Below are 9,272 nucleotides of genomic sequence, written 5' to 3'. Positions count from 1 at the left end.
TACGTACATGGCTAGGTCGGAACAGAGAAACAGAGTCGTCGTCGTGCTCATGGGGAGGCAACGGAATGCGTCGTGTTCTTGGGGAGGCAACGGAATGCGTCGTCTTTATCGGGAGGCAACGGAACGCATGGGAGCCAACCGGCATGGACGGAATAGGCGATGGAAACGAGGCCTGGCGTGCCGCAGAATGGAGGATACGGCCTTGTGTTCGACCGGCCATGTTTGGAACGGGGTCATGTTAATTGGGAGGGGTGTGGCGTACCGCAAAACGGAGGAAACGGACCTCCTATGGTCGAAATGGGGGTCCTGTTGATCGGGAGAGGTGTGGCGTACCGCAAAACGGAGGAAATGGACCTCCTACGGTCGAAACGGGGGTCCTGTTGATCGGGAGGGGTGTGCCGTATTGCAAAACGGAGGAAACGGACCTCCTACGGTCGAAACGGGGGCCCTGTTCATTGGGAGGGGTGTGGCGTACCGCAAAATGGGACTCCACGGGATACTGTTCATCTCCACCGTCGACCTCCTCCAGCCTCCACGGGCTACCGTCGACTCTTCCAGCCTCCACGGGCTCCTGTTCATCCAGCATCCACCGTGCGCTACTCCACCGGCTACTGTTCAACCACCCCTCCACCGTCTACTGTTCATCCAGCCCTCCACCATCTACTATTCATCCAGCCCTCCACACCACGGGGTCCTGTTCAACCACCCCTCCACGGCCACCCCTCCACCGTCTACTGTTCATCCAGCCCTCCACACCACGGGGTCCTGTTCATCCAGAGGCAACGCCACCGCTCACTATTCATCCAACCCCCCCCCCCCCCGCAACGCTCACTGTTCATCCAATCGATCGGCTTCAGTTAGTAGCAGTAGCGAAGGAATCGCTCCATCAGGTTCAGTTAACAGCCATCGATCGATCGCTCGGGTTCAGTAACGCGTAGCCTGCAGTGCAATCGCTCGGGTTCAGTTAGAGCCCAACGCCTCGCTCGGGTTCAGTTAGAGCCAACGCCTCGCACACATGCGCGTACGTGTACGAGAGAAACGCGCATCACTTGGCCCCCGACCTCCCACCGTAACCGGCAACTCCCCGAAATTTTCCTCCCCCTCGCTTCTACCACGGTTTTTTCCGTCATGGACGGCCCAAAGAATGTCATGCAGCTGCGTCTCCGGCCCGCCCAGGACGAAAAGCCCATTTTCTTTCATGATTTTTTGTCATAGAAGTAGGAGGCCACCACATCTATGATGATACCGGGTTTTGTCACAATTATCGTCATAGAAGTGTCATATGTATGACAGAAAAAAATTTCGTTCGGCCCAAAATGTCACGGATGTGTCTTTTTTTGTAGTGACATCAATTACATGTATATCACATATACCTTTAGTGTTGCCGGCCTTCTTGTCTGCTAAGTATTTGGGGCAGTTCTGCTTCCAGTGTCCGCTTCCCTTGCGATAAAAGCACTCAGTCTCAGGTTTGGGTCCATTCTTTGGCTTCTTCTCGGTAACTGGCTTACCGGGCGCGGCAACTCCCTTGTCGTCCTTCTTGAATTTCTTCTTACCCTTGCCTTTCTTGAAACTAGTGGTTTTATTGACCATCAACACTTGATGTTCCTTTTTGATTTCCACCTCCGCTGATTTCAGCATTGAAAATACTTCAGGAATAGTTTTCACCATCCCCTGCATATTGTAGTTCATCACAAAGCTCTTGTAGCTATTTGCGAGCGATTGAAGGATTCTGTCAATGACCGCCTCGTCCGGGAGGTTAATGTCCAGCTAGGACAAGCGGTTGTGCAACCCAGACATTTTGAGTATGTGCTCACTGACAGAACTATTTTCCTCCATCTTACAACTATAGAACTTGTCGAAGACTTCATATCTCTCGACCCGGGCATGAGCTTGGAACACCATTTTCAGCTCTTCGAACATCTCATATGCTCCGTGTTGCTCGAAATGCTTTTGGAGCCCCGGTTCTAAGCTGTAAAGCATGCCGCACTGAACGAGGGAGTAATCATCAGCACGCGACTGCCAAGCGTTCATAACGTCTTGGTTCTCTGGGATGGGTGCTTCACGTAGCGGTGCTTCTAGGACATATACTTTCTTGGCAGCTATGAGGATGATCCTCAGGTTCCGGACCCAGTCCATATAGTTGCTGCCATCATCTTTCAGCTTGGTTTTCTCTAGGAACGCGTTGAAGTTGAGGTTGACATGAGCGTGGGCCATTTGATCTACAAGACATTTTTGCAAAGGTTCTTAGACTAAGTTCATGATAATTAAGTTCATCTAATCAAATTATTTAATGAACTCCCACTCAAATTAGACATCCCTCTAGTCATCTAAGTGATACATGATCCGACTCAACTAGACCGTGTCCGATCATCACATGAGACGGACTAGTCATCATCGGTGAACATCTCCATGTTGATAGTATCTTCCATATGACTCATGTTCGACCTATCGGTCTCTTGTGTTCCGAGGCCATGTCTGTACATGCTAGGCTCGTCAAGTCAACATAACTGTTTTGCATGTGTAAATCTGTCTTACACCCGTTGTATGTGGACGTTGGAATCTATCACACCCGATCATCACGTGGTGCTTCGAAACAACGAACTTTCGCAACGGCGCACAGTTAGGGGGAACACTTTCTTGAAATTATTATGAGGGATCATCTTATTTTCTACCGTCGTTCTTAAGCAAATAAGATGCAAAAACATGATAAACATCACATGCAATCAAATAGTGACATGATATGGCCAATATCATATTGCTCCTTTGATCTCCATCTTCAGGGCGCCATGATCATCTTCGTCACCGGCATGACACCACGATCTCCATCATCGTGTCTCCATGAAGTTGTTCGCCAACTATTACTTCTACTACTATGGCTAACGGTTTAGCAATAAAGTAAAGTAATTACATGGCGTTTATTCATTGACACACAGGTCATACAATAATTAAGACAACTCCTATGGCTCCTGCCGGTTGTCATACTCATTGACATGCAAGTCGTGATTCCTATTACAAGAACATGATCAATCTCATACATCACATATATATCATTCATCACAACCTGTTTGGCCATATCACATCACACGGCATATGCTGCAAACAAGTTAGACGTCCTCTAATTGTTGTTGCATGTTTTTACCTGGCTGCAATAGGGTTCTAGCAAGAACGTTTCTTACCTACGTAAAACCACAACGTGATATTCCAATTTCTATTTACCCTTCATAAGGACCCTTTTCATCGAATCTGATCCGACTAAAGTGGGAGAGACAGACACCCGCTAGCCACCTTATGCAACTAGTGCATGTCGGTCAGTGGAACCTGTCTCACATAAGCGTACGTGTAAGGTCGGTCCGGGCCTCTTCATCCCACGATGCCGCCGAAACAAGATAAGACTAGTAGTGGCAAGAAAATTGACAACATCTACGCCCACAACAAGATTGTGTTCTACTCGTGCATAGAAACTACGCATAGACCTAGCTCATGATGCCACTATTGGGGAACGTTGCAGAAAATAAAAAAATTCTACGCTTCACCAAGATCAATCTATGGAGTCATCTAGCAACAAGAGAGAGGAGAGCATCTACATACCCTTGTAGATCACGAGCGGAAACGTTCAAGAGAACGGGGTTGAGGGAGTCGTACTCGTCGTGATCCAAATCACCGAACATCCTAGTGCCGAACGGACGGCACCTCCGCGTTCAACACACGTACGGTTGGGGAAGACGTCTCCTCCTTCTTGATCCAGCAAGGGGGAAGGAGAGGTTGATGGAGATCCAGCAGCACAACGGCGTGGTGGTGGAAGTAGCGGCGATCTCGGCAGGGCTTCGCCAAGCTCAGCGAGAGGGAGAGGTGTTACGGGGTTGAGGGAGGCGCCAGGGACTAGGGTGCGGCTGCCCTCCCTCCCCCCCTCTTTATATAGGGGGCATAGGGGGTGCACCGCCCCCCTAGAGATCCCATCTCAAGGGGGGCGGTGGCCAAGGGGGGAACTTGCCCCCCAAGCCAAGTGGGGCACCCCCCACCCCTAGGGTTTCCAACACTAGGCGCAGGGGGAGCCCCAAGGGGGGCGCACCAGCCCACCAGGGGCTGGTTCCCTTCCCTCTTCAGCCCACGGGGCCCTCCGAGATAGGTGGGCCCACCCGGTGGACCCCCGGGACCCTTCCGGTGGTCCCGGTATAATACCGGTGACCCCCGAAACTTTCTCGGTGGCCGAAACTGGACTTCCTATATACAAATCTTCACCTCTGGACCATTCCGGAACTCCTCGTGACATCCGAGATCTCATCTGGGACTTCGAACAACTTTCGGGTTACCGCATACTAATATCTCTACAACCCTAGCATCACCGAACCTTAAATGTGTAGACCCTACAGTTCGGGAATCATGCAGACATGACCGAGACAGCTCTCCGGCCAATAACCAACAGCAGGATCTGGATACCCATGTTGGCTCCTACATGTTCCACTATGATCCCATCGAATGAACCACGATGTCGAGGATTCAAGTAATCCCGTATGCAATTCCCTTTGTCAATTGGTACGTTACTTGCCCGAGATTCGATCGTCGGTATCCCAATACCTCGTTCAATCTCGTTACAGGCAAGTCACTTTACTCGTACCATAATGCATGATCCCATGACCAAACACTTGGTAACATTGAGCTCATTATGATGATTCATTACCGAGTGGGCCCAGAGATACCTCTCCGTCATACGGAGTGACAAATCCCAGTCTCGATCCGTGTCAACTCAACAGATACTTTCGGGGATACCTGTAGTATACCTTTATAGTCACCCAGTTACGTTGTGATTTTTGGTACACCCAAAGTACTCCTACGGCATCCGGGAGTTACACGATCTCATGGTCTAAGAAAATGATACTTGACATTGGAAAAGCTCTAGCAAATGAACTACACGAGCTTGTGCTATGCTTAGGATTGGGTCTTGTCCATCACATCATTCTCCTAATGATGTGATCCCGTTATCAATGACATCCTATGTCCATCGTAAGGAAACGATGACTATCTGTTGATCAACGAGCTAGTCAACTAGAGGCTCACTAGGGACATGTTGTGGTATATGTATTCACACATGTATTACGATTTCCGGATAACACAATTATAGCATGAACAATAGACAATTATCATGACCAAGGAAATATAATAATAACCATTTTATTATTGCCTCTAGGGCATATTTCCAACACATACCCCCCCCCCCCCGATACTACTCATAGATTCATCAAAATAAGCAAACAACACACAAAAACAGAATCTGTCAAAAACAGAACAGTCTGTAGCAATCTGTAACTTTTGAATACTTCTGTAAATCTAAAAATTCTGAAATAAATCGGTGGACATGAGGAATTTGTCTATTAATCATATTAAAAAAGAATCAACCTAAAATCACTCTCCAGTTAAAAATGACAGCTATTCCCGTGAGCCCAAAAGTTTATGTTTTTTACAGCAAGATCGCGAAGACATCACCCAAGTCTTCCCAGGTTCTACTTGGCACAAACACTAATTAAAACATAAAACCACATCTAAACATAAGATAGATGAATTATTTATTACTAAGCAAAAATCAAAAAACAAAAATAAAATTGGGTTGCCTCCCAGGAAGTGCTATCGTTTAATGCCCCTAGCTAGGCATAAAAACACGAATAGATCTAGGTATTGCCATCTTTGGTATGCAATCCATAAGTGGCCTTCATAATAGACTCATAAGGTAATTTAATTTTCTTCCTAGGAAATTGTTCCATGCCCTTCCTTTACGGAAATTTGAATCTAATATTTCCTTCTTTCATATCAATAATTGCTACAATCATTCTAAGGAAAGGTCTACCAAGAATAATAGGACATGTAGGATTGCAATCTATATCAAGAAAAATGAAATCTACGGGCACATAATTCCTATTTTCAACAATAAGAACATCATTAATCCTTCACATAGGTTTCTTAATGGTGAAATTTGCAAGACGCAAATTTAAAGAACAATCATCAAATTCACGGAATCCTAGCACATCACACAAAGTTTTTGGAATCGTGGAAACACTAGCACCCAAATCACACAAGCATAGCATTAATAATCTTTAATCTTAATCTTAATAGTAGGTTCCCACTCATCATAAATTTTTCTAGGGATATAAACTTCTAGTTCAAGCTTTTCTTCATAAGATTGCATCAAAGCATCAACGATATGTTTAGTAAAAGCTTTATTTTGATTATAAGCATGACGAGAATTTAACACGGATTGCAACAAAGAAATACAATCTATCAAAAAGCAATTATAATAATTAAATTCCTTGAAATCCAAAATAGTGGGTTCATTGCTATGTAAAGTTTTGACCTCTTCAATCCCACTTTTATCAATTTTTGCATCTAGATCTAAAAACTCCGAATCATTGGGACGCCTTTTAACTAGAGTTGACTCATCTCCAGTCCCATCTTTATCGAGATTCATATTGTAAAACAAAGATTTAATAGGAGTCACATCAATTACTTTTAGATCTTCATCATTATTATCATGAAAACTAGAAGAACGCGCTTTCACAAAACAATCTTTTATTGCACGCATCCTAGCGGTTCTTTCTTTGCACTCATCAATGGAAATTCTCATGGCTTTGAGAGACTCGTTGATATCATGCTTAGGTGGAATAGATCTAAGTTTCAAAGAATCAACATCAAGAGAAATTATATCCACGTTCCTAGCCAACTCATCAATCTTAAGCAATTTTTCTTCAACCAAAGCATTGAAATTCTTTTGCGAACTCATAAATTCTTTAACACTATTCTCAAAATCAGAGGGCATATTATTAAAATTTCCATAAGAGTTGTTGTAGGAATTACCATAATTATTAGAGGGATTACTAGGAAACAACCTAGAATTAAAATTTCCTCTATACGCGTTGTTACCAAAATTGTTCCAACCAACAAAATTCACATCCATAGATTCATTATTATTCCCAATCAAAGTGCACAAAGGCATATCATTAGGATCAGAAGAAACACTTTTATTAGCAAACAATTTCATAAGTTCATCCATCTTTCCACTAAAAACATTAATTTCTTCAATCGCATGAACTTTTTTACTAGTGGATCTTTCGGTGTGCCATTGAGAATTGTTAACCATAATATTGTCTAGGAGTTCAGTAGATTCTCCTAAATTGATTTCCATAAAAGTGCCTCCTGCGGCCGAATCTAAAAGTTTTCTAGAAGCAAAATTCAATCTAGCATAAAAATTTTGTATAATCATCCACAAATTCAAACCACGTGTAGGGAAATTACATATCGTTAATTTCATCCTCTCCCAAGCTTGTGCAACATGCTCATGATCAAGTTGCTTAAAATTCATAATATCGTTTCTAAGAGAGATGATCTTAGCGGGAGGAAAATACTTCGAGATAAAAGCATCTTTGCACTTATTCCATGAATCAATACTATTTTTAGGCAAAGAAGAGAACCAAGTTTTAGCACATTCTCTAAGAGAAAACGAAAATAGCTTCAATTTAACAATATCATTATCCACATCTTTCTTCTTTTGCATATCACACAAATCAACGAAGTTGTTTAGATGAGTTGCGTCATCTTCACTAGGAAGGCCAGAAAATTGATCTTTCATAACAAGATTCAACAAAGTGGTATTAATTTCACAAGATTCAGCATCGGTAGTAGGAGCAATTGGAGTGCTAATAAAATCATTGTTGTTGGTATTGGAGAAGTCACACAATTTAGTATTATCTTGAGCCATCGTGATAAACAATCGATCCAACACACAAGCACACAAGAAGAAAACGAAAAGAGGCGAACGGTAGAGGGGTGAAGAAAAGGCAAAGGTTTTCGAAAATCATTTTAGAAGTGGGGGGAGGAAAACGAGAGGCGAATGGAAAATAATGTAATGCGGGGGAGAAGAGTTTATGATGGGTACTTGGTATGTCTTGACTTGGCGTAGATCTCCCCGGCAATGGCGCCAGAAATACTTCTTGTTACCTCTTGATCTTGCATTGGTTTTTCCCTTGAAGAGGAAAGGGTGATGCAGCAAAGTAGCATAAGTATTTCCGCTAGTTTTGAGAACCAAGGTATCAGTCCAGTAGGAGACAACACACAAGACACCTAGTAGCTGCACAAACAATCAAGAACCTTGCAACCAACGCGATAAAGGGGTTGTCAATCCCTTCATGGTCACTCGCAAAAGTGAGATCTAATAAAGATAGTAAGGTAAATATTTTTGGTATTTTTGATATATAGATTGGAAAGTAAAGATTGCAAAATAGTAAACGAGATGCGTTATAATGGAAAAGAGATGTAATATAATAGAAAAGAGACCTGGGGGCCATAAGTTTCACTAGTGGATTCTCTCAAGATAGCATGTATTACGGTGGGTGAACAAATTATTGTCGAGCAATTGATAGAAAAGCGCATAATTATGAAGACATCTAAGGCAATGATCATGAATATAGGCATCACGTCCGTGTCAAGTAGACCGAAATGATTCTGCATCTACTACTATTACTCCACACATTAACTGCTATCCAGCATGCATCTAGAGTATTAAGTTCATAAGAATGGACTAATGCATTAAGCAAGATGACATGATGTAGAACGATAAACTCAAGCAATATGATATAAACCCCATCTTTTTATCCTCGATGGCAACAATACAATACGTGCCTTGTTGCCCCTACTATCACTGGGAAAGGACACCGCAAGATTGAACCCAAAGCTAAGCACTTCTCCCATTGCAAGAAAGATCAATCTAGTAGGCCAAACTAAACCAATAATAGACTTGCAAAGATATCAAATCATGCATATAAGAATTCAGAGAAGAACCAAATAATATTCATAGATAATCTTGTTCATAAATCCACAATTCATCGGATCTCGGCAAACACGCTGGAAAAGAGTATTACATCGAATAGATCTCCAAGAACATCGAGGAGAACTTTGTATTGAGAATCAAAGAGAGAGAAGAAGCCATCTAGCTAATAACTATGGACCCGAAGGTCTGTGGTAAACTACTCACGCTTCATCGGAGAGGCAATGGTGTTGATGTAGAGGCCCTCTGTGATCGATTCCCCCTCCGGCAGATCACCGGAAAATGCCCCAAGATGGGATCTCATGAGTACAGAAGGTTACGGCGGTGGAAAATGGTTTCGTTGCTCCCCCTGATGTTTCTAGGGTATAACAGTATATAGGCGAAAGAAGTATGTCGGTGGAGCTACGAGGGGCCCACGAGGGTGGGGGCGCGCCTACCCCCCCTGGGCGTGCCCTCCTGCCTC

Source organism: Triticum aestivum, chromosome 1B (assembly GCF_018294505.1).
Source record: "Triticum aestivum cultivar Chinese Spring chromosome 1B, IWGSC CS RefSeq v2.1, whole genome shotgun sequence".
NCBI lineage: Eukaryota > Viridiplantae > Streptophyta > Magnoliopsida > Poales > Poaceae > Triticum > Triticum aestivum.
Note: the sequence above shows the minus strand (reverse complement) of the source record.